Source organism: Caretta caretta, chromosome 3, assembly GCF_965140235.1.
Source record: "Caretta caretta isolate rCarCar2 chromosome 3, rCarCar1.hap1, whole genome shotgun sequence".
In the NCBI taxonomy this organism is placed as follows: domain Eukaryota; kingdom Metazoa; phylum Chordata; order Testudines; family Cheloniidae; genus Caretta; species Caretta caretta.
Window position 1 is genome coordinate 190,122,325 of NC_134208.1, and position 27,173 is coordinate 190,149,497.

At 41.8% G+C, this 27,173-nt stretch overlaps 1 long non-coding RNA gene across 6 annotated transcripts in view; it reads right to left on the bottom strand.

Annotated features, from left to right (window-relative positions):
* Positions 1-25,840, bottom strand: part of LOC125633482 (uncharacterized) — a 33,828-nt gene extending 7,988 nt beyond the window's left edge. For 4 of the 6 annotated variants that reach the window (XR_012667842.1, XR_012667846.1, XR_012667843.1 and 1 more), the window contains exons 1-3: positions 18,494-18,753; positions 8,194-8,262; positions 6,723-6,811 (exon numbers count right to left, since the gene is read on the bottom strand). This is a non-coding gene — a long non-coding RNA (uncharacterized LOC125633482). Of the gene's footprint in view, positions 1-6,722; positions 6,812-8,193; positions 8,263-18,493; positions 18,754-25,594 lie in introns of those variants that run through there. The other 2 variants (XR_012667847.1, XR_012667844.1) reach the window with 2 other exon arrangements.
* Positions 25,841-27,173: the final 1,333 nt, after the last annotated feature.

Below are 27,173 nucleotides of genomic sequence, written 5' to 3' on the forward strand. Positions count from 1 at the left end.
CTCCCCCAGGGGCCGTGCAGGGATGTGGTGCCGGTGGCTTCCCGGAGCGGTGCTGCGTGGGGCTAGGGCAGGCATGCAGGAAGCCTGCCCTGGCCCTGGTGCGTGCTGCTGCCACCCCGGAGCAATTTTAGGTAAGCGGCACCGGGCCGGAGCCCGAACCACTCCTGCCCCCTCCCCCCCAACTCCCTGCCCTAAGCTCCCTGCCTGCACCTTGCGCACCTCCTGCACCCCAACTCCCTGCCCAGAGCCCCCTGCTGCACTCGGCACCCCTCCTGAACCCCAACCCCCTTCCCTGAGCCCCCTCTAACACCCCACACTGCTCCTCTGCCCCAATCCCTTGCCCTGAGCCCATTCCTGCACAGCCCCGTCCCACACCCCGCACTCCCTCCCGCAACCCAGCCCCCTGCCCTGGCCCTTTCCCCACCCAGATGTGGCTCTCAGCCCAAAACGTTTGCCCACCCCTGCTGTAAACTATTACAGGGAGGTCTTTTTTCCCTCTTTCCTTTATTTTTAGTCTTTGCTACTAAAATTATGTATATATTATTATATATATTTATTAATATTATATATATATTATTATTAATCTTATCTTATCTTATTAATCTTATGATACACAAAGTGAGGGCTAGTTCTAGCATGAGGCCAATTTCATTGCATCTTTGTGTAGCATGCTCTAAAATCATTTGCCTCCGTTTGTTATATACATGTGTTACACTACTTAGCACAGCAGAATTAACTAAAGACAGTGTGCCAGGTGCTACCCTCACTTCTACCGGTGTAACTCTAGAGCAACTACTTTGAAATCAATGGTGTGACAGAATGGAGAATTTAGCCCAGAACATGGTTACATTGGAATAATTTTCCTTTTGGTGGTGTGCACAGTATGTATCTCATGGTTTCCTTAAAGTGCCACATTTTTTGCAGACTCTAAAGAGCATAGACAGTTAGAAGCAGCAGAACCCACAAAAACTCACTCATGCCCATTACTCCCACAAAATTCTGTATTCAGGCAGGGAAACAAGCACTTCCCTAACACACATCCAATTACCCACTTTTACCCACTGTCCCATGTTGGTAGGCTATGTAGAACAGGGCCATCTCAGTGAGAGCACCAGGAGGCACTGAGTATAATCCCAGACACACAGGGTTAGAACACCCACTGCCTCACCCTTTCAGGGTAGTAGCCATGCTGCTCACTTCCTGCATCTGACCAGTGGGCAAGCCATGACCCTGCCTCCTCTTCAGTCCCTTTTGTGCCCAAGGAGGCCCAACAAGGCCCTGCTGTCAGCAGAGCATAGAGTGTGGGAAAGTGGAGCTGGAACAGCATCATGGTAGGATGGTCTTTGTGAAGGTGCTTGGTGGTCCCTGAAAGACCAGGTTTCTATTCTTGGCTCTGTCACTGATTTCCTGTGTGACCTTGAGCAAGGCCTCAATTCCCCAGCTGTCACAAGGGGATAATAATAACCAGTTTGACAATAATGAGGGCAATAAAGAAATATTTGGAAAGAGAATGAAAGTCTAATGCTAAAAAGAGATTCAAAGGATGGGGAAGGAGAATTTCTGGTGCCCTCCCCCTGCTCCCCTTCCCCCTCTCCCCCCCGCCCCGATCAAACATGGTGCATGGTACAATCTGGCCTATAGTTTTTATTAGTAAACTGGTACTGGTGTACAGATCACAGAACTTTGATTTCCTGCAGACCCTGTAAAAAGTAATTATTTTTAAGTATTCATAATTCAAAAGCATTTCCTCCATATTTAATAAGTGTATAAACAGTTTCTAATAATTGCAAGCCCAGTAGAATGTAGCTGCGGTACCTTTTATTTTGTATGACGCTTTGATACCAACCAAACACATGCCCTACTAAAGCAGGCTTTAATCTATTGATCTACCAACCTACATATCCACACAACTATTTACTACACATGGGATACATTTCTGAGTGCCATCAACTTCAGTTGAAGTTAGTTAGCCCAGGCCTGAAAGGTCCTGAGTATCTTGAACTCACACTGCAGTCAATGGCTGTTGAGGGCCCTCAGAAGCTCATAGTAGCTGCTCAGCATCTTGCAGTATCAAGGCTTCATTCTCTTTCCAAATATTTCCCTAGGTACTTATATGAAACTCAGTAACATAGTATTTGAGTGCTTCATAAACAATGAATTTAGCCTTATTCAACCTTTGTGAGGTAAGCATGCATTATTAAGCACTATTATACCCATTTTAGAGATGGGAAACTGAAGCACAGAAAGACTGAGAGACTTGTCCAAGGTCACAGAGGCAGTGGTGGTAAAGTCAAGAATAAAACCATGATTTCTTGAGGAGCAAACCAATGCATTCACCACAAGACTATCCTTCTCCTTCTGCAGTTCATTTGCTTTTGTTAATTTATCTTAGGAAACAAAAACAGTATTCTGAGGAGTATCTGAAAGTAGAACACTGATGATCAAGTAGAACACTGATCAATGGCTTGATGTCCAGTTGGCAGCCAGTATCAAGCGGAGTACCCCAGGGGTCGGTCCTGGGGCCGGTTTTGTTCAACATCTTGATTAATGATCTGGATGATGGGATGTATTGCACCCTCAGCAAGTTCACAGATGACACTAAGCTGCGGGGAGAGGTAGATACACTGAAGGTTAGGGATAGGGTTCAGGATGACCTAGACAAATTGGAGGATTGGGCCAAAAGAAATCTGATGAGGTTCAACAATGACACTTGCAGAGTCCTGCACTTAGAATGGAATAATCCCATGCACCACTACAGGCTGGGGACAGACTGGCTAAATTGCAGTTCTGCAGAAAAGGATCTGGGGATTACAGTGGGTGAGAAGCTGGATTGAGTCAGCAGTGTGCCCTTGTTGCCAAGAAGGCTAACAACATATTGGGCTGCATTAGTAGGAGCATTGATTATTCCTCTCTATTCGGCACTGTTGAGGCCACATCTGGAGTATTCTGTCCAGTTTTGGGCCTCCCACTACAGAAAGGATGTGGACAAATTGGAGAGAGTCCAGCAGAGGGCAACCGAAATGATCAGAGGGCTGGGGCACATGACTTATGAGGAGAGGATGGGGGAACCGGGCTTGTTTAGTCTGCAGAAGAGAAGAGTGAGGGGGGATTTGATAGCAGCCTTCAACTATAAATATATCAGAGGGATAAATACCAGAGAGGGAGAGGAATTATTTAAGCTCATTACCAAGAACAAATAGATATAAACTGGCCATTGGGAAGTTTAGACTTGAAATTAGACAAAGGTTTCTAACCATCAAAGGAGTGAAGTTTTGGAATAGCCTTCCAAGGGAAGCAGTGGGGGCAAAAGCTCTATCTGGCTTTAAGATTAAATTCGATAAGTTTATGGAGGAGATGGTAAGATGGGATAACATGATTTTGGTAATTAATTGATCTTTAAATATTCATGATAAATAGGTCCAATAGCCTGTGATTGGATGTTAGATGGGGTGGGATCTGAGTTACCCAGGAAAGAATTTTCTGTAGTATCTGGCTGGTGAATCTTGCCCATATGCTCAGGATTTAGCTGATCGCCATATTTGGGGTCAGGAAGGAATTTTCCTCCAGGGCAGATTGGAAGAGGCCCTGGAGGTTTTTCGCCTTCCTCTGTAGCATGGGGCACGGGTCACTTGCTGGAGGTTCTCTGCTCCTTGAAGTCTTTAAACCACAATTTGAGGACGTCAATAGCTCAGACATAGGTGAGAGGTTTTTCGCAGGAGTGGGTGGGTGAGATTCTGTGGCCTGTGTTGTGCAGGAGGTCAGATTAGATGATCATAATGGTCCCTTCTGACCTTAGTATCTATGAATCTATGAATCTACCTGAAAGGGGGTTCCAAAGAGGATGGAGCTCAGCTGTTCTCAGTGGTGACAGATGACAGAACAAGGAGCAGTGGTCACAAGTTGCAGTGGGAGAGGTCTAGGTTGGATATTGGGAAACACTATTTCACTAGAAGGGTGGTGAAGTACTGGAATGGGTTACCTAGGGAGGTGGTGGAAGCTCCATCCTTAGAGGTTTTTAAGGCCTGGCTTGACAAATCCTTGGCTGGGATGATTTAGTTGGTGTTCGTCCTTCTTTGAGCAGGGGGTTGGATTAGATGACCTCCTGAGGTCTCTTCCAACCCTAAACTTCTATGATTCTATGAAAGCCTCTGCAATAAGATCATTTGAATGGCAGTATCCAGAGCCTCATTGGCTAAGGTGAGTAAAATATATTGAAAGAGCAGAATGTTATTGTTTTATATCAGCGTTTCTCAAAAGGGGGTCTCAAGGCTACTGTAGAGGGGTCACGAGATCACAAAAAATATTGCCAGGGGGAAGTGGTAGAGGAGTACAGTAGCTGCCGGTCTCTGGCTGCCCAACTCTGAAGGTAGCACTGTCCCCAGCAGCAGTGCAGAAGTAAGGGTGGCAATACTCCTATGAGTATGCACAGTAATTTGCTATCACTCCTTTTTATGGGGGGAGGTCACAGTCTGAAATATTTTCAAAGGGGAGCCCAGCCAAAAAAGTTTGAGAACCCCTGGTTTATATAAACGTGCACACTCACCAAGCATAGTCCCTGAAAAATCTACATGTTATTGTAGTAGGTGAAACAACATCTTCTACAACATGATATGATGCCATTAATGCTTATACTTGTATCATCCTCAGTACTGATTTATTGTGACCTTGTAAGGCAGTAAAATCCTGGAATTTCATATGGCTATGGAGCCAATCCTGAATTTGGGCCTTGTACAAGGCCCACTGGAGTCCATGGGAAACTTTCCATTGACTTTTGTGGGTTTTGCATTAGGCCTTTTTTTTGAACATTTGAAACTCCCATGTAGAGACATATGGATCAGACCTTCATATAACAAGCACCCGAAGACAATGGTCACCATTGAAAAGTCAGCATTTGCCAGTGGATACCACACAGCGACCAGTGATTTCTGATTCTAGCTACAGGGATAATTGTATCTCAGCTATTTCTTTGTGGTAACTGTTGACAAGTGGTAACTTTTTGTGGAGATGACTCTTGTCATAAATATAAAGGGAAGGGTAAACACCTTAAAATCCCTCCTGGCCAGAGGAAAAACCCTTTCACCTGTAAAGGATTAAGAAGCTAGGATAACCTCGCTAGCATCTGACCAAAATGACCAATGAGGAGACAAGATACTTTCAAAGCTGGAGGGGGGGAAACAAAGGTTCTCTCTGTCTGTGTGATGCTTTTGCCGGGAACAGAAAAGGAATGGAGTCTTAGAACTTAGTAAGTAATCTAGCTAGATATACGTTAGATTCTGTTTGTTTAAATGGCTGATAAAATAGCTGTGCTGAATGGAATGGATATTCCTGTTTTTTGTGTCTTTTTGTAACTTAAGGTTTTGCCTAGAGGGATTCTCTATGTTTTGAATTTGATTACCCTGTAAGGTATTTACCATCCTGATTTTACAGAGGTGATTCTTTTACTTTTCTTCAATTAAAATTCTTCTTTTAAGAACCTGATTGCTTTTTCATTGTTCTTAAGATCCAAGGGTTTGGGTCTGTCTTCACCTATGCAAATTGGTGAGGATTTTTATCAAGCCTTCCCAAGGAAAGGGGGTGTAGGGTTTGGAGAGGATTTTGTGGGGAAAGACGTTTCCAAGCAGGCTCTTTCCCAGTTATATATCTGTTAGACATTTGGTGGTGGCAGTGATAAAGTCCAAGGAAAAAAGGAAAACAGTTTGTACCTTGGGGAAGTTTTAACCTAAGCTGGTAAAAATAGCTTAGGAGGTTTTCATGAAGGTCCCCACATCTGTACCCTAGAGTTCAGAGTGGGGAAGGAATCTTGACAACTCTGATGTAGGTTACTTGGATCCTCTTTCTTTTCACTTAGAGAAAGGGGTGAAACCTTTCCATTTATTTACTTATTTTTACTAGAAAGTGAAGAATTTGTTTCGCCAGCTTTTAGACCTGCAGATATCTTTACAAAAATTCCAGGTAGACACACTGTTGGTGAAAATCCCATTAAACTAAAAACAAACTCACACTAATTTCTTCCTTCACTATGCATAAAGTCTCATCAGGTTTTAAAGAGTACCGTGTATATTTTGCCTTAGAAGCCTGTTTTTCCTAGCACACACACACTCTACTTCTTGCCTTTTTGAGTGTCCTTCTGTTGGCCTTAATGTAAAGCATGGTCAAAACCAAATTCTTTGAGACAAACACTTCTGGTTTTGGGGTGTGTTCACCACAACACAAACCAACATCACCATTTGGCAAATGACACCAATCTTTACGACAAGGCAAACTAAACCTCTGGATCTGAATTCCCCTGAAAGTCATGGTATTTGAAATTAGGGTCTGTAAACGGACACATATTTTTTTGGTTTGAGCCCCTCAGTAATCTAATGATGGTGTACCCCTTATAGCCAATCTCCTATTTCCTGTTTATTGCGGCCACTACAAGTCCCCAGGGCTCACATAGACTACGTGGGACTCTATGCCTTGCTCATCAGGACTGAGTAGCAATAAGGCTGCATTGTTTGCTTGTTTCTATTCAAACTAAACTTTACTGAGAGATCAGAGCAACTCCTGCCTGGCCCGTCAGAACTACTAAGTTATAGACTGGAGGAGAAAGAAGGGAATGGCACATTTGACCACATGGCACTCCCAGTCTCTGAATTTCTTTGTTACTCTGTACAGGCCCGTGTCTTGTAGCCTAAAGGAGGCCGAGGGTTTCACAAAGTTTAAAAATAAAGCACCCTCACCATGTTGCCTTTTCACTTTATGTGCAGAATGTTTTGCACAGCTCTAGGTGCTGGTGCGCCTCTAATCAGCCAGTCATGCATCTGGAATCCTACAGAGAGAAATAAACAATTCTTCAAAAAGAATCCAGTCAGTCCTTTTCCTTCTCTCTCTCTCTTTCTTTTTCACGATAATCCTCAGTCTGGCCTGGATGTTACAGCTTCAGAGCTGAGGACTGTCATCTGTGGTCTGCCACTCTCATAGCCATGCCATGAATGACACTTTAGTTCTGTGTTAATTGCCCTGCTGCAGCTCAGCTATCAGCCAGCCCCGTCTCAGATTTACTGATTGCAGACGCAACCTGAGCGAGTGAGCAAGCATGCAGCGGTCAGGGCTCAGAGAGGCCAAGTTCAAGGGCACACACTGGTACAGATGTATAAACAAGGGAATGGTATGTAAGCAATAAAGACACAAAGGTTAGGATCAGGGCTAGCAGTACAATAAACAGCTGTGATAACCCAGTTTGTTGATAGATAAAGAATTTACTGTAAAACCCTCAATGTGCAGGATACATTTTTTAACGCTTTAAGGGATGCATAATTTTTGACCCTCCTTTATTTTGTCTTCCACGTGCTCTGCAACTATCTATGAGCATCTTTAAATATATTTTTAATATATGTATAAATCAAGCTTGGGAAGTGCACGGCCATCACGCCAGCTAGAATTCTTTCCCATCAACGCCACTCCCCTGAAAATAATGCAACACCATTTATTCTGCAGGAGATTAAGATTGCTGCTGCAACAAATTCAGAGAGGCAGGTATTCTAGTCCTTAATACTTCTGTTTCCTATTAAAACCCCCATGTTTCAAGTAGGGAACTAATTTTTCCCAATTTAATTTTAATAAAATAAGAAGAGTAAGTAAAATTTTATCAGGGCTCCTGTAAATTTTGCCTGGTGTATATTTTGCTAAATTTACTTTTAAAATATATTCCAGGCAGTATCCAAGCATTTTGTAAAATTACTATTGTGGTTCTTAAGTGTCCTATGAGGCTCCCATCAGAAGTACAATATATTGTACTGTAACTATTGATCCAAATGGCTACATTTCTAAAACAGAAAATGATTGTGTAGTGAAAGCAGTGCAGAGGTGCAGTAAAATGCCCTCAAGTATATAAAGACATAAAGATTAAAGTCACCCTGCAGATTCCCTTTAACTCCTCCAAATCCACCATGTAATGTGTTCTTTTAGGATAAATCAAAAACTTTGTACAAATTAACATGACAGGTGCCAATGTTCATAAATAAGATTGCTCCTCAGCATCAGGGGATCAGGAAAAGTTTACTTTCCTTTAAATACATGCGAAGGCTGTTAATTAAATTCCCAGATGTCAGAGGAACATCTGAATATCTAGAAGGCAAAATAACACCCCAATATTTGTCAGACACAACACGTATTCTGGATAAGAAATTGAGACTTCAATACACAACTTACCCTAGAGTGTGCTTACCAACAATTTTCAGTTCTGTGGTTTGTCTTCAGTTTCAAGAAAGTTTAGACAATCTCAAAAAAAAAAAAAAAAAGACAAGCAATTAATATTCTGCAGCACCAAAATGTGATTGCTTAATTTTTATTTTTTAATGACAACCCTAGCTATTAGCATATATCTTAGATATGTTTAAGAAAATATAATTTGATACCAGGACAACTACATCCTCCTTTGCTCCTAAGGTTTACTTTCACATTAGCATTTGGATTTCTTTTTGGGTACAAAGTCCATTCCTGTCTTGAGTTCTCTGTAGCCCTAGAGAATAACCACTCGTACAGCAGCTAGAATAACAAGGCCCTGATCCTGATTAGGGCTTCGGAATGCCACTATAGGATGAATAATAAATAACAATAATTGGGAAAGATACAACCTTAAACAGCACAATATATGACTAGTCTGAGCTATGATCTCTATTTGGGGCCTGCGTCTCCTTCCATTGTATTCGATGATTAAACTCCCAGCACGAAATCCTGGCCCCAACAAAGTCAATGGTGAGACTCTTATGGGAATTTTGCATGTACATGGCCTTCAGGATCTCGTTAATGAAGCTAATAAATGTTATCAAAACATCTTTATGAGTCAAGTTCTTTGGCCAGAAGATGGAAAAAGAAGCTCTGTTATTGTGAGGCCATAGTCTGACTGGTGCCTTGTCCCTTCACAGTCAGCCTGAGCAGGTTATTTATGAGCAGCATGAGTAATTTGGACAGGAGTATATTTGTCTGGACCAAAGTGTGTATTATTAATTATTATTTGTATTGTGGCAGCACCTAGATGCCCCAGTCAAAAATCAGGACCCCATTGTGGTCAGTGCTGCACAAAAACAAAATGACCAGGTTTTCCCAGCCCCAAATTGCTTACAGTCCAAGTTTATGACTGAAAAAACAGGTAGATACAAGCAGGCAGATGGGGCAGATATTACACAAGGTAACAGTGAGAGGATTACAGTTAAAATAATAAGCAGTCGATACAGCACACCAGCTGTCTAGCCATAATCAAGTGTTTTGGAGGAATCATGATGGAGGTGAGTTTTAAGGAGAAGGAGGTAGTGGATTTTTATGGGGCTCTCTTTCTCCGTGCAGGGGGCAGCATGGGAGAAAGTGGGGTGGTGCATGTGGAAAAGTTGATTAACAGACAATAGAGGGTGACATGATGGGTGGACAAGAGGCAGGCATCGATGGCGCCATACCATATAAGGGATAAGGAGGAGGGTGGAGCTAAAGCCATGAAGGGCCTAAAAAATGAAGACAAGTATTTTGTGCTGGAGGTGGTGATAAAGGGTTAGCCAGGGGAGGGAAGCAAAGAGGGAGGATAACATGGTTGAAGCAATGAAATAGGAAGCTTATATTTATATTAAAACCCATGAATTGTGCCTTTTGGTGCTTGACCTAAGAGCATCCCACTTCAGTCCCCCTTGCAGAAAACTCTTTGTGTGTTTGAGGGAATAGAATCAGGGTAGAACACACCCCACTGTGTGTACCTTCTGTCTGCCACTTTCCAGAAAATATGAAAGCACAAGTCAAAGCCAGAATTTGGCTCAGTGTGTTGAAATACCACTGTATATCTAAATGAAACCATACATTACCTGCACATTCCAAGATGCTGTAATAATGAATTAGTATACAAAGAGCCTTCAGGTACTTCCCAAGAAGAGTCCTTTTAGAACCTAGAAAAATACCCTCAAACTTTCTCACAATTCGTTTTCAAGGATCCCAGGGACTATAGATCCATCCAGTGAGGTGCTATAGCAGCCTCTGTTGACCCCATCTCTCTCACACACTCTTCAGCATTCCGCAGACTGAACCAGAGACAAACACAGGAAGGAGAAACAGACAGACTGGGCAAGATGCATCGAGTTCCTAGCAGCAGAGTCTTACTTTATTCCACACATCTATCTGAGAAATACATTGCTGGCGGGGGACCCTCGCTGGTTGTCAGAGGGATCATTAGTGCCTACAGCCAGCCTCAAAGCTACTATTTTGGCACTTAGAAGAAATTAAGAGCTAAGAGGAAAAAATAATAAGGATAAATACCTGGATCTCACCTCCTCAAACATGTAATGTAGAGAAAGATTTTGTGTGTGTGTTTTAGCATGGAAATATTTTCTCCCTTTGAAATAGGCTGCCCTGTGCTATGGTGCAGTTATTATTTGGGAATTCAGATTTACAGGGATTTGCTGCCTGGCCGATAAAGCCAGGAGGAAATATAGACATGCATAAATGACATATTTTCATGCTTTGTGCAAACCACCCTGCAAAGCACTTTTGAGCAGCTAAGCAATTTACATCTAATAGCAAAGTGTTTTTTAATCAGTCAGATCAATTTGTGAAGAATTGGTACATTAGGTGTAACCATATAGCAGAGATCCTTATAGCAAAGATTTAGAAGTAATTGCTCCCTGACCCAATGAACAGTGTATTACTATAGAAGTTTGTATTCTATTAAGAGTTAATAAGTGACCAAGATCTAGACTAATACACTGTCAGGGTTCATTATCATTACAGGTTCTTGCTATTTTTTCTAGTGCCTTTTGCTCTGCCCTTCTTGCTACATATGGAAAACCTATATCAAGATGGTTGTCATGGCAATGAAAAGATTTGCATGTGTCTTATCTATCTATTTAAATACCTTCTTATGGTTTATAACTACCATAATACATCCCTCCAGCCTGGCTCATTGCTAATTTAGAGTTAGCCTAGTGTGTCTGAGGTCAGTGATACCATCTAAAGCATGTTGTCTAGACAACTCTGAAGCCACTGTCCATGGGGTAATTGTTTTATGCAAATAAAAAAGTACAATGGTGACATGTTCATCCACTACCCGTGCAATCTGATTGAGCCATGTTGGACTGTATGCAGAGAATTCGTAATCATGTACTCTGCGTAGATGTTTGTTCCTGCATTAGGCAACTACCTCTTGGCTGCACTTTGGAGGGCGGGGGGGCGGAATTGACCATTTTTTGATCATGTCTCTAATGTAGATATTGTACTACTTGGCTGGTGTGTGATACTAAAAATTGACACTGCAAAAATCCTTTTTAAAAAATTAGTTTGTCCTAAAATTATTCAATAAATTGAAGACAGCTTTCTAAAATTCTGCTCAATCACTTGCCTGGGGTGATTCATTTATTCTGATGGGCGAATAAAACAGCTTTCTCTCCCTCACTCTTCTACTCCCCCATGATTATCGGTATCTTCATGGTAAGGGTATGTGAGCAGATTTTGTGCCTAGGCTGGTAAGGTTTCAAGACAGTTTTGCAAGGGTGATTTCAATATGTTTAGCTAAAATTATTCAAGCTATATATCTGGCACAATTCTTAGCTCTTTCTTTCTTTTATGTCTTTATTCATATATTTCAGCCATTCAACTTCACTGAAATACATTGGGCTAGGTGAGCTTTTTGAAGAGACAGAGTGGAAAACGGAAAAGTATTTTGCTAATGGAATAAGAAGTGTTGCTCCTCAACAGAGAACCTATATTACTCTGTTGCTTTCTTTTTTTCTTTTACTTTCCTCTCCTTAAGGAGTTTGTGATTTGCTGCTGTATTCAAATGGTAGCAAAGGTAAATGTGGCTATTACTGAATAAATCCATCACACATAGAAAACATTGTGCAGTCTGAAAACATGAAAAGAGATGACAACAACAAATAAAGACCTCCCAAATCCTAAAAATGACTACATAGAAAAATGAGACCAGTTCACTCCTGTTTAATCTTGTTAGTTTAGGGCTGTGGTTTTGTTAAGAATTTCATTGATAAAAGCCACTTCTAAAAGTACTTTAAGAGCTACTCAGATGCATTTTCTGACAAATTATATCTTGATGCTCACAAAGATTAAAAAAAAAATACTGAGGATACATAGTACTTTGGTAATGGACTGATTTGCTATCTGCCTTTGAAATTTTTGACCGTGCTTGCAAGCAAAAGATTTTATTTTTAGATAATTTATGTCATTATTCATAGTCTTAGGAAAAGCTAACCTATTCTTGTGGTAGCAAATCATGAACCATTTACCCTGACAATACAGTTAGACAGTGTTTACATGTAGGACTACAATCATTGTTTGACTAATCCGTAAAGGGTAGATTTTCTATTGCATTTCAATAAGCTCATCTACTTCAGTCTGTTGAGAACTTTCTAAAGATGCGTTTTCATTTATAATAGCAGATCTTGGAGTGTGGTAATCTGGAATTGAAGTTTCAGTGACAGATTTATTCAACTAGCACTTTGCATGAGGCATTGCTGCAAACATTATTTAAGAAAATACATACATAAAACTGACAAAACCTTCCAAAGATAATTTCTGCAATTTAGTAAACTAAGGATTTCAAGTCAAGCTTCAGTTTCCGGGTGTTTTTCATAATGGCTTTCACAGCAGATGACCTGACAGCTAATCTCATGATCTGAATCGCGCTTTGCAGCATATACACAAACAAACCCCCGTCAAATACTCAAAGGATCACACTGCTTTCACATGACATGTCTGCAAGTTAGCGCTGCAAATGTCCAGAGGTCCAGACTGACCTCTTGACCTCCCGTCTGGGAAACATTCCTACTCCAGGCAGCTCATTCTTGACAACAAACAGAGCAAGACCACTGGGCACATTTTGAAAAGGAAAAAGAGAACAGCCATGAATGGAGTGTGTCTGGTACAACAATGACAGACAATGAGTGTGAATAGAACTGCAAACTGTGCTCCTGCTAAAAGAGCTGGGAGCATCTTCCTTGCTTCCCTCCCCCTTTGCACCATACACCCACTGCCAGTCCTTTTCAATATTTTTCCCTTTTACAAATATATTAAATACTTGAGCCACCTCAAATATCCAACCAGTTCAAGTAACTTTAATTTAAGAATGGAAATACAAGTGATAGTGCTGTCAATAATTTGGTTGGACTAGATGACCTCCAGAGGTGCCTTCCAACCCTGATATTCTATGATTCTATATGAGTTCTCAGACCTGTCTCCCCCTCTGCCCCATCTAATCTGTGTTTAAATAATGTTACAAATGGTGACTACAACAAAAACCACGACATGCAAAGTTGAAGCTTAACTCACGCAGCTGGAAGAGAGCAGGAGCAATGCTGCCACATTATGATGTCTATTACTAATACATACTGAAAAGTATGATCAGTACAGCAGTAAAAAAAACCCAAATGTTTGAATTTCTTGGCCTTTGTTGATAAGCGGCAGAAACTTAGCATTATTAAAATGTAGGATTTGGGTCTGAATTTCTCATTTCTGAATTTTGAAAAAAAACAGCCGTGTTCTGAGAAAAAAATAAGAAACCATGTGTTTATACAATATAGAATTCTTCTTCCACATACTCATTCTAAAGCAATATTTTGCTATGTAGTGAGGATTGGATGAATATAGCGCATAAGAATTTTTATAGCATATAACCAAATTCCAATCATATTTTATACTGGTCTAAATCCAGAGTCAATGAAGGAATTCCAGATTTACACTGGAGATGCTAAACTCAGTATCAGACTCATTGTGTTTGAGTAGTTTGGAAGTATTTGGGAACACTTCTTATACCTCTCTTGCCATTCTTTCTGATCTGAGAGAACTTAATATCTCCTTTACAACCATCAAGGCAAAAAAGAAGTAGAAAACCTATTTTGGTACAAATATTGATCTTGAGAATGTGCCTCAGTTGTCAAAAAGGGTTTGGATTTCCCCTCACAAGCTCCCCTCTAGGCACTGTAATACAACGTGGAACAAAATGAGGAAGAAATGGGGGCTGTCTCCATAGCATGCATCCTTCTGACCCGACCATGGGGAAGTCTCTATGAGAATTTAAAGGGATTATTCTGGGCCTGCAGAGAAGAAGATGCCTGGAAGTGACAGGCTGGTGGTGTGCAACACTGGACATAGTAAGCTTGTCTATGCAGACTGTGAATTTCCTAGTTGGTGAAACCAGCAGTAGCTCCTCCTCTATACCTGCAGTCCATTTTGGCAAGGGTAGCAGGGTGCAGGTTAGTGACTAAAGCCAATTGCTTGTAATGGGGAACCATTCCACTAATAAGTGGAAAACACCTTCAGGGAAAGAAATTAGAGTCCATGCATTCAGAGTAACTTTCACATTAGACTGACTGATTTGACTAGCATTCTCCTATGAGGAAGAGTATCTTTTATGACTGGTGTATTATCCTCCCATGGGTTTATTTTCTAAAGAATATTTTGTCAGCCTTATTTTGGATCATTGTTAGACAGTGTACGTTGGGCCTAATGTCCAGAATGTCCTCTTCAGATCCCTCATGGTCAAGTGCAATAACCTAGCTAAAAAATTATAGGTCATATTCATAGCCGTACATTTGGATATGCTCATGTTCACATGGGACCACAGCTTCAAATATTAAATATGTTTAGAAGAGAAAAATTCCAACAAAATACACAAATGCAATTAGCTCGTGTTGTGGCTAATTTGAAAGTGATGGGCTTGTTGGATTTTTTGTTTAGTTTTACCTGCAGAAACATCTTAAGGGCCAGTGTGTGGCCCTTGCTCTGGCTGCTTTGCACTGTTCTAGCACAGCAGAACTACCATAAAGCCAGTTTAAGCTGCTAACAGAGGATTTCCTTGTTTAGGGGGATCTTGGGTGGTGTGAGGCTGGTATACTAGTACCTGCACACACATGCACACACATATACACATATGGTGTAAGGGTGTGGCTGGGCAAAAGGGAGCATGGCCTGGAAGCTGTTATGTCCAGCTGAGCCTTGTCTGTCAGAACATACCCTTGGGATCAGGGACAGCTGGGTGTGAGATAAAGTAGGCTCAGGCTGCTTCAACTTACACAGTGGGTTGGCCCCAGATCAGGGGAGTGTAAAGATGGTTTAAAATTTCCTTTTCTTTCCCTCACATCTGGGTAAACCCTGAGGGTATTGTGGGAAGAGCAGAGAATTTGTCCCTAAAGCTGTCACCCTCTGAGGGGAGATGGGATGCTTATGCTCATGTGATTTGAAAATGACAAAAATATATAAGAAACAAAGGTTAAAATAAAAATACCTTTCTACCCAGAGATCATAGGGGAGATTTTCAAAGGTCCAGTTCCCAGCTGAAATTGAGTGTGATTCAGCCAGGAATAACATGACTCTTACTTTGGGGTGTAAAGAAAATCACTAAGATTTAGAGAATTACAAACTTATTATATTTCCTGAATGGGAGGAAACCTGTGGTTGGAGTTATTTATGTTTTAGACACGTTCTGACTTACGATTATTGTTCTTATTTATTGAGGACTGCTGGCACAGTGTTGTACAGAACACAGAGGAAGACACCAAGCAACGCAGTGTGCTCATAGTTAAATACCTACAGTCATCAAAAACAGCCCAAGACATTCTGAGTGCCTGCAACTTCCATGCATTTCAGTGATCAGTCTTCTGTATTAAATTCAGGGTTGTGTCCATATGCTGAATCAGCATTTTAATAAAGGTGTTACCATAACACTTTAGCTGAAATTCCTTGCATATTAATAGCCTACAATTACAAATACATCCTGAAAAGTATGATCAGTGTATGGCTTTGTATTCATTTTTAGCAGCAAACCCAAACTACTGTTTGTTATTATGTAGTCTTTATTTCTCCCTTCCCCCACCTTCTACTCCACCCCCACGCCCCACTGTCCCCAATTCAAAGATTAGCACTTTGATCCCTGCATCTTATTTCCAAGCAAATCCTGGCAAAAGAGCAATATGCACATTTAAACGCTCCCTGGTCAGCCTTGCAGGAAATGAGCACAAAACTGCACCCAATACAGGCACCACACAACAGTCTCAAGCAAACACATCCAGAAGCCACTTCTCCTCACACCATAATGAAAAAAGAAAACCCTCCCTGCCTTGTTACCATCTAAGTTTTTGTCTCATTTTGCCTTTTAATGCAACTAAGTAAATCCAAATAACTGGAGAGAAATGAATTATAAATGGAAGAAAAATGAGTGTACTATTAATACTACTCCCAGAAGGGGATAAAAGGGATCAGAAATTTTATCCCATGGTGCAGCTGAGAACTGACAGACAGACTGGGCTGACATTCTGAGGCCACACTGTTTTCATAAGGGAAAGAAAAATCCCTTATCGACGTGAAGTGATATTTTAACCACTCTTGTAGACGTATGTTTAAGAGCCTGTCTACAGCCCTGCACAACACATTTTGTTCCAGGAGATTGGGGCGTTTTTGAATAATATAATAGCTCGTAAGAGGCACAGTCCTAAAATGGAAATGTGGGATGTTAAAATGATGGTTAACTCTGCAAGCAACTGATCTCTTCTTTAAGTCATATGAAATATGCCCATATAAAACAGGGAGTAAACAAAATTCTGTGCTTAACAATCTCCAGGCTCTTCAGCTTTCCCACAGAACTGACCCCTATAACTATAACAGAGTGATATGGATGAATAACAAAGCTCTGCAGAAAAGTACAGATTGACCCAGCCGTGACCTTCCTGAAGCCAGGTGCAGCAGGGACACACATAGTCTGGCACATTCCATTTTAATTTTGCTTGGGTAAAGAGCTGATAAAGTCCCATCTAGTCCAGTGCTTTCATTCTGGTGGGAATTCCAGGAGATAAGAAGAGTATTTTCTAAATTATTTACTAATAGCAGATTTGGAAAAAGAAAAGCAGCCCAGTGTATTTGGCTTAGGGCTGGGGAGCTATCTTCTCCCCCGCTCCATCCTCAGCCAATAAGGAGATCACTGCTGATCATCCCCCATTTTTTTAATTCCTCACACAGGGCCTGATCCTGTTAGGTGCTTAGCACCAGCCGCTCCTGTCACCTTGAGCCCCAATTCAGGAGTGCACTTCAAAACATGCTGTAGTATTCCATCCCTGTTCGGGACAGAACTGAAGCAAGTGCTTAACTTTAAGGGCATCCTTAGTCAAATTGACTTCAAAGCAACTTAATATAGGGGCTTAAATTCTTTTGTGAATTGGGGATACTTTCCTAAACGTGGACCTTGCTCTGCACCAGTCAAAGTCAGGCCCTAATAGTGGAGGTTAATTTTAGGAACTGACACTTGTCACATTGCATTCAAAGGGGATAGCTTCCAAAGGTGCAGGATAGGGCCTTGATCTTAAAAGGGACATTGTCAACTTGAAGTCCAGTAAATTACAGAACAGGGATTAAAAATAGTTTCAGGTACTCTTCCTGGCCTTGAGTCTCCTTGCGAATTTGTATCGCTTTACAATGAGATTTTTCAAAGGCTTTTCTCCCCCGCACCTCTGCCCTGTGAGAAAAACCTACAAAAACCACAGGTAAAACTGAACTAACTCACTGACTGCAAAGTGGAACTGTGCTGGAAACTACCCAAAGTAAATGAGCTGAAGAAACAGAGAGAAATATTTGTTTTCCTCTAATATCCTAGTAATATTCAGTGTCACTGTAACAATAATAGGTAAAAAGAGTTCTGGAAAAAAAGTGTGTTTTAAGACACCGTGTCTAAGGAATTGATCCTGCTCCATTAAGGTTAATGGGAATTTTCCGTTGATTTGTATGGGAGCAGGATCAAGCCTTAGGAGTAAGTTGACAGCATCTTTTTACAATCATGAAAGCTGTAGGACAAGATTTACAAAAATGACTAGTGATTTGGGAGGCCTCAATTTTGGGGGCTCATCATGAGACCTCTGGAAGGGGCCTGTTTTTCAGAGGCAGGGTGCTTAGAGTTTTCTGAAAACCAGGCCCTTTTCACAGTATCTCTAGTTGGGCACCAAAAATCGCTACCTTCTTTTGAAAATCTTGGCTCTGTGATTTGGGGAAGTGGAACAGGTGAAGGATAATAACAAAAAAAGCTAATGACTCTGCTTTGATTAAGGTAAAGCTTATACATTTATTTCATCGCCTCCTTTGTATTTCACTCTTTGGTGAATTTACTACAAATAAATCATTTCTTGGCTGAAATAAACCCCAAACCATCCAAGGAACAAACATATTCCAATTGCCAACTCCAGAGGAAACAGGGAGACAAATAAACCTCCCCAGAAATCTGGTGAGTGGAGTTCAATTCTTATTAGTATTTTATACAAAAGGAAGAAAAAACACACAACTCAGACGGAGAAGGTCTGCTGCCTCTCAGCTCCCTCAATGACACTCAATACTGTGTTTCCTTTTGTGATCAGGTAATTATTCACTCTTACCACCATTTATTCACATAAAACAAGGAAGCACTATTCCCTCTACCTTAGCCACAAATAAAAAGGCAACAGTTTGTGAGAAGTACTAATCTGCAGGTTTGCGCTCCACAACTTACCTCCGATAGTTTGTCTGAATATTAATGAGTTACTTAGCTCATAATGACATGCTGGCCTATGAGATTCAGACAGACATGGACGCTGTGTGATTTTAGTTTCACCTACATTGAATTTGGATGGCAGAGCAGTCTTCCAGCAGGGTGAAATGCTGACGAGGACAGCAGCCAACAATCCTTACCCAAGAGACAGAACACAGCAGCAGCATGACCTCCTTTTACTGGCCCAGTGACCAAGAAGTACAAGACTAGTCTCAAACTCATGGGTTCACAGCAGCAAACTCTTTATCAGGAGCCAACAGGCTGGTCTCCTATAACATTTTCATCTGTGACCTTTCCTTGCCCCCTCCCCAGCTTTTCATGATAAGATGAATCTTCCTTAACTGTCAGAAGCTGCTCTCTTTAGCATGTTATGCTTAGTGTTTAAGGCATGAGTACATATTCAGTTGTGAACATGCTGAATTTTAAGCAGCTGCAATTAGTTGCAGGGGGAGGGAAGGGTGAAGAGATTTAATAGGTTCATGTTTAGTCTATAGAAGGCTACCTTTAATGTTCTGAGATATACTAAGTTCCTGTGGATCCTTCTGTGGATTTTCACTACAGGACCCCATTGACTTTCATGGAAGTTCCTTGCACGGAATGATGGTGGGACATGGCTTTGAGAGATCGGCAGCTACACGAGGAGACACACAATGTACAATGAAACCAGAGTTGTCAGATGTCCGTTTTTTGATCGGAACGCCCAGTCAAAAAGGGACCCTGGCAGCTCTGGTCGGCACCACCAACCAGGCCATTAAAAGTCCAGTGGGCAGTGCAGCAGGGGCCCAGGGCTAAGGCAGGCTCCCTACCTGCCCTAGATCCGCATGGCTCCTGGAAGCAGCCGCTGGGTCCCTGAGGCCCCTAGGCTCGGGGCAGTCAGGAAGGCTCCACACGCTGCCCTGACCCCCAGTGCTGACTCCACAGCTCCCATTGGCTGGGAACTGCTACCAATGGGAGCTGCGGGGGCGGCGCCTGCAGGCGCAAGGGCAGCGCGCAGAGCTGCCTGGCCACCCATGCGCCTAGAGGCTGCAGGGACCTCAGAGCCATGGTAAGTACTGCCGGGACCCTGAACCCCCTCCAGCACCTCAACCCCCTGCCCTGGACTAGAGTCCCCTCCTGCACCCCAAACCTCTCATCTCTGGCCCCACCCCAGAGCCCACACCCCTAGCCAGAGTCCTCACCTCCTTCCACACCCCAACCCCCTCCTGTGCCGCAAACCCCTCATCCCCGACCCCTCTCCCACCCAAAGCCTTCCCCCCCTCCCGACACACACACACTCCAATCCTTTGGCCCAGCCTGGAGACCCCTCCTGCATCCCAAACCCCTCATCCCTGGCCCCACCCCCAGCTAGAGCCCTCACCCCCACCCCTGCACTACAACCCTCTGCCCCAGCCCGGAGTCTCCTCCCATACCCCAAAGCCCTCATCCCTGGCCCCACCTCAGAGCCCACACCCCCAGCTGGAGACCATACCCCATTCTGCATTCCAGACCCCTCAGCCCCACCTGAAGACCTCTCCTGCACCCCAAACCCCTTATCCCCAGCCCTACCCCAGAGCCTACACCCCCAGCTCAAAGCCCATACCCCTCCCACACCCCAACCCCCTGCCCCAGCCCAGTGAAAGTGAATGAGGGTGGGGAAGAGTGAACAACAGAGGGAGGGGGAATGGAGTGAGCAGGGAGCAGGGCCTCAGAGAAGGAGCGGGACAGGGGCTTTCAGTTTTGTGTGATTAGAAAGTTGGCAACCCTAAATGAAACACACAGGGAAATATTTGTAGTCTGATTATCAGTGGGCCAACCTCTATTTCCATGCAAAGCCTGCATAATTGAGCCAAGTGCCAGGAAGAGCTGTGGAGGCTGATGGGGAAATTATCTGCACGCTGAGGCTGTGAACAGCAGTAGAGCTGTTCCACAGCTGTGACACCTGGCTGCAGTAACTTCTATAGTTCCCATGCTCCCTCTCTTCCACGCTGCCTATTTATACCCCTTGACTCCCTCCTAGAGCTTTCTGCCTATAGTGCCCCTTCTTCCCGCTCTGTACAGAGTTTGCTGACAATGTCTACCATGACCTGTTTTCCCCTCTCCACTTCCAACAACCTCTTCTGTTTCTGCCCTGTCACTAATAGCAAATGTTCTCCATACCTGTGACCCCTTCACCTGTCCCTTGCTCACCTCCTTTCTGAGTTCCTGAGCTCCCTCATGTTCACCTTCACCCCCTCCCTTGGCTCTCACTTGTCTCTGGTTCCTCATTGTCACAATACAAGCATGACTTGATCTTCCCCATCCTCAGAAAGTCTTCTTTTTGACCCTCCTTGTCTCTCCATCTAGTACCCCATTTTCCTTCTTCCCTCAATTCCCAATTCACTGAACCTCGAGTTCGTCTCATCCTGCACCATCCTCAACTCCTTCTACTCTCGTTTATACCTCTCTGCTCCACTGGAACTGCTCTCACTAAGATGGCTAATGACTTCTTCCTGGCAAAATGCCAGAGACTCTATTCTGGCTTCATTCCCATCAACTTCTCTGTTGTTTCTGTTGATCTATCTTTCCGTCTCACCATCTTATCTTCTCCATGACTCCATTGTGTCTTCATCCTCCTCCCATCTCTTTGATCATTTCTTCAGCAGCAATTTCAGTGTGTCCTTCTCCTCTTCCATCCATGGTTAGAAGTAAGCTGTGTTCCCAGCTTCAGTTATTTTCAAAACTTGCCAAACACAAATGTTTGTATCTTTAAAAGTGCTGACCTGATTTTCTTCAATCTTGACATTTTCTGAAGATCTCATTGAGATCTAAAAGTGAAGTCATATTAGAAAAAAAAATCAGTTCCATAATTATAAAGTTATGGTGATTTATCCTTGACAAGCCATAGGGCCACCTTTACTTATGGGTGCTAAAGGCTTAGTTTGACTCCCATTGACTAAGCTCTTCTAATGGTACCTGTAAGGGCATCAAAGTACTTACATGCTTTTGTCATCTTTTGGTCAGCTGGTGCGTTATAAGCATCCTTAGGCAGCACTAGTTGGTCTTTGGCAAATGGTTCCTTTCCATGCCAACTTGCCTCTGTTCTTCTTCTTTTCTAGCCCAGATTCATGGGTTTTGCTTCAAGTGGAAGTGAGCATGAAGCTTGTCTTTTTTATGTAATTACTTTTTAGCTTCTGTATTGCTGAAAGATCTGAAACCTAGGTATTGCTTTATTTCAGGATGCTTCTCCACCCTCCTGCCCAGGCCAATGAGGATTAGGATTTGGTTCTTTTGTAGAAGGAAGTGCACAGTGATTGACACCCTATAGCTAAAATAGTAGCTACTTGATTATCTAGGTCCTGATGTGAAGCCATAGATAGAGTCCCACTGATTACAATGAACTTTCTTTAGATCAGTAGTATTGCTGGTAGCTTTTGAGGAAGTTATTTGTGTGAATGGGAAGGTGACATGGCAGCCACCTCATAAGAGGAGAGAAAGCAATGGAAGGACACTTCAGGATGAATATGTAGGCATTAGCTATGATTGAGATTTCAAAGAGCCAAATACAAATAAATACCAGAAGACTGGTGAGTATGCAAAGATTCAGAAGTGCTCTCTCTCTTTTCTACCTTAGTATTGAATTTATTTTGTGAAGGCTGATGGGATTCCCCAAAGAAATGCCAACATGAAAAATTTATTTTAATATATTTTGAGAAGTCTTGATGATGTTTTGTCGTGCCATAAAACTCAGTACAGTATTTAACATGTAACACTGTGTGTTTTTGTGCACTGTCAGCAGATCTGAGTAAGTAAGTAATAGAGAATTATGTACCCAGTGAAATTAACTTTTTCCCTGTGCATCAGTTGTCTGCAAGCAGTTTACAGATTTCTAACATTTCTTTGTTATTTAAAATTATTCTGTGAATAATGTGTACAAGAATCTTTTCGTCTGAAGAACAGATTGTTCGTAAGCAGTTTGTTATGAGATGTTGATATCTGAGCTGCACCAGTTTGTTTTGATTGGACACATAGGGCACGCATTTCTATTGCTGCTTCCTGACTGACTGAGCTAGAATCTACTAAGCACATTCATGTTAATGAATTTAAAATTTGATTTTTGCAAAGCGTGTTAATATTTGCTTAAAGTTTGCTATATCTGCCAGTACGGCTGCCATGAACTTGTGTGTGAAAAGGAAAGAAGGGCCCAAACCCAGCTGAGGCAGATTTATTTATTTATGCTGGTGAATATTTACAGATTTTTTAAAGATATTTGCTCAACCCTAATTGTCAGGTTATGTCTGCTCAGGTCATGGAAGAGTGGGTCAAAAATTATGAGAAAAAAATTGTTTTAGGATGATATTTCAATTACAATTTAAAGAGTCCCACCATATCCTGGGATCTGTCTGTTGCACAATGTGATATTGCATTCCCCACTGCCCCGAGCATGGGTAGTAAGGGAGTGTTCCAGTAATTATGTCAAATCCCCAGTGCATTTTGAAGTAAACTATCTAGAATAACAAATGTTAATAGCATGTCACTCTTCCATCTCCCAAGTATAAATGAATAAATTGTGGTGATGCTATGGGGATGCCTGCTCAACTCAGTGAACTGGGAGGTATGTGCCCAGTGTCTGCTTTATTTAACAGGAGTTATGCATGTAACTTGCTGCCCCACCATTATAAATGTGTGGCCCTTTATTCCTGCTACTCACATTAGGTCCAAGTTGCTGCATCAGTCCAAACAGCTTTTCATTCTTACTCTGCCCTGCACTCAAACAAAGTAGTATTTTTTTTACATAAACTGTATATAAAATCCCAAACATGAACTTAAGCCCCCAAAATGTAGCTTTTTAATTTTAATGGTGAAAATGTTGCCTTTGGAGAAAAAAAACTTGAAAGAGATAAGCAAATTAAATTACATTCCTCTGTGGACTCAAATGTCTTCTCCTCACTGTGAAAGTTGTAAGGGGTATTCTTATAAAATACAGATTCCCATAGGGGAATTAAAAGCAATTAAAATAACATTAGCATTTTCCATAACTTTACAATGCTTATGTGTGTTATAAAATCATACAAATTATTGAAAAGTTATTTGTATTAAGATTATGGACTATGGAGATAATTTGCATGATTTAGAGGCTGCAACTACAAATTGTGAGTAGGCGAATTGAACCATGGTTTACTAGATTGGCATCTAGAGTTGTGACAACTAGCCTATAGCTGGATACTTTGCTGAAAAATGTTAGCTTACAGTGCTGCAGAAGTAGCATTTTTTTAACTACATTAAGTGTGCAGTGACACTAAAAATCAGTTTCCACAAAAGCTACTGTATCAATTGGGATAAAGGCCAATGAGTTCAAGTGGAAAAAAACTGACCCTTAGGTATATATGGTTAGGCTGCTGATGTGGTGAAGCCACTGCTTCTTGTGATGACCAATATTATCTCATTGTTGACTTGTACTCCCTCATCTGTTTGTATCCATACGTTGCCTTTTGTCTTGTATTTAGATTGTAAGCCCTTCGGAGAAGGAACCGTCTTTTTGTTCTGCGTTTGTATAGCACCTAGCACAATGCTAGGAGGAGGAGGACATACATACAGTCCTTATACATGGATAAAGAACCCAAGTATGACTGGAATGTAAACAACATTTCTGTGTTTCAATTTGGAAAAAAAATGTAAACTGTAGCTTATGCTGCTGTAGCACCAAGGTCCATTGTAGGTACTCCACCTCCCTGAGCAATGGTAGGTACATCAACAGAAGCATTCTTCCCTAGACCTAGCTGCATCTACAATGGGGGTTATGTCAACATAGCTAGGATGCTCAGGTGTGTGAATTTTTCATTATATTCACCACATTCATTTACAAGTAATTTACACCCACTTTAAAGCTACTTCATGCTGGCAGAGCGAAGTTAATGGCAAAATTCCAGCTTTCAGGATTTCACCCCTAAGGTCGTGTAAAGGGGATTAAGTATAAATGAAAATAAGGGAAGCAGATGCAAAAACTGCTTAACTCCTGCATTTTGTGTACTGCAGCAAGGACATATTTCAGATCCCCTGCTTTCTGCCTTACTCTGTGAAAGGCATTTGAAAAAAAGCCTTGAACACAAGCTGCAGGATTATGTACCTTATTCTTTCTTTTGGGGGCTGATCCTGAAGACTTTACTCATGCAAAACTCCCATTTCAAGTGATACATTGGAGTTCTTTGATTCTGACAGGTGAAATTACCATAGTGAAGCATCTGAAGCAGTAGGGAAATACCAGGAAAACTCAGGTAGAGATAGCACCTAATTTCTAAGGAAAACTAAGGGCAGGGAATAGGTAAATGGAATTCTATTTTCACGTCTCCTACGGGTCTCTTTTAGCCTGTTCAGCGTAACAAGTAGTTCCAGTAGAAGTGGTGGGAGACCTTCTCGAGGAGAAAACCTTCAAGATTATTACTACTTTGCTATATTTCAAAGGTAGTAAAAAGCACAGATAGTGGGAAAGTGTTTGATTCCGTCAACCTAGATGATAAAAAAAAAACCCTTCTCAATGCTTCTAATGGAAATGGGCATCAGATTGTTTGCAGATTGCAGACAACTGCCCGTTTGAAGGGAGTATAAATCTGCCAAGCTGCAGCTTGCAGCCAGTAATGATTTCTTTATCATGGGCATCATGCATTCATTAACCTCAAATCACAAGTTTGAAAAATAAAGTAGGCCCAATTCATCCCCATTGCGACTCCACCCAACAGAGCTGCACCAGTAATGAATCCAGCCCAACTGGATTTTCTTTCACCAACATTTTATCCTGCAAAGTAATTGTAAGACAGCTGTCCTGTTTTATGGCGGGGGGGGGGGGGGGGGGATGAGAAAGAGAAATGCTCAGAAGCAAAATGGTCAGGAAGAAAGAATCTTAAAGAGGAAAGGGGCTGTGGGTACAGGGAGGTATATTTCTTTTAAAGCACCTCAGGAAGTTATGTTGCTTTAAATTCTTCAGCCCTGGATCTCTGATGAAGCACACATTTCACTTTATCATGTAAAGGAAAGAATAAATTGAGTACCATAAATCGGAGTTGTGCTTATGGTTAAGGTGCTGTTTATCTGACTGATATTTAGACTGACCTTTGCTGGGTTGTGGAGTTTGTCTGTCTGCAAATCCTCAAATCTCAAACAGAGAACACTGCTGAGAACCAACTGACCCGGAGGGAGATGAAATATTATCTTCTTCACTGTATACAACTTTTTCTCTGGGAGCCTCACTGCCGCTGCAGCTTTGTTTTTAGACTTTCACAAGGATACATACTTATCTGCCATCGACACATTCCTGACAGGCTTCACCCAGGAGTGCCCACTGTCCTCAGTTCAAAAGGTTTGTCCATTTACTTTGAGCCAGCTCCACGTTTCATGTTCTGACAGTTCAAGGGACTCCTGCATGTTTGATCAGCAAATACAAAAAAACAGCCAATCCTAGGCACATACAAAGTTATGTCCTAATTTATCCTCCAGTTCACTCTTTCCTATTCTTTTCTCATCTACATGTTATATCATGATGCATGCTGCAAAATCTGGACAGAGCTCCACCTAAGGAAACATCAAACAATCTTGCTTTAATCTGGCATCTAATTTACATTGTAGCTTACTGACATGGACGTTTTTCAAGCACTATTGTTTGTCTTTAAAATACTATTTATTTAAGTGTGAGAGCAGCATTGCTTAGTACAAATCAGATACCAAAGCTGGTCATTAAAAGGCAATTTTCTTGTCCTGCAGAAAATGTGACTAGCATTGCTGGCCATGCCAGCCCATTTCCATGGTCTGTATCTATGATTTAGCATGGGAGCTGGACCATTTCACTTATTTCACACCTCCAAGCCTTTTACAAACATTGAATTAAACTTCCCAGCCTGCCTATAAGGTAGGTATTAATATATCCATTTTGCAGATGTGCACAGTGAGGCAAAGAACTTGCTCAAGTCCACCAAGTGTGAGTTATGTACACATGAATTAGTGGCAGAATCAGACACAGAACATATGAGCCATGACACTCCAAGTCCCACTAGACAACTGCTAATTTGATTTTCTTCCCTTTTATCAAGAAAAAACGGGACTTGGCTTTGGGTTTCATTTCCCAAACAAACCTTTTGGATCAGATCCTGAGCTGCTGTAAATTGGTGTAAGTCCAGGTGAAGATCTAGCCCTTGATTCTTAAACATTTAGGGAAACTGTATTGCCTAGAGGATTGGTTATGCAATACAGGGCTGGTCAGAATCTAGCCTCGATTTGTACTGAATACAATTTTTAATCACCTGGTGTGTTGTCTAAATGTGAAATGAGTTGGAGGGCACTGTTTAGTTTCTAGTGGACAGACACCCAAGTCATAATCATTCCCTTGTTGGGAGTTTTAGCAGGAAGGCCAAGGATGGAATGAGCATGAAGACTAAATTACCTTCTTACATCTACAACTGGTCCCTGTGATTGAAAATCCTATTACCAATAGAAGAGTCTCTTCAGAACACAGCACAGCATTGTGGGAGCCCCTTGCATTGCTGCTGTACAGTGATCACTCTGACAAATTTGTCTTTTTCTCTAAACAAACAGGTAAAATAACCTCAATATCAGCAATTTTTGTTACACCTCCTCTGTTTACTGTAGGAAATACCTCTAATACTACAATGATTGAGTTAACATTATCTAAGGTGAT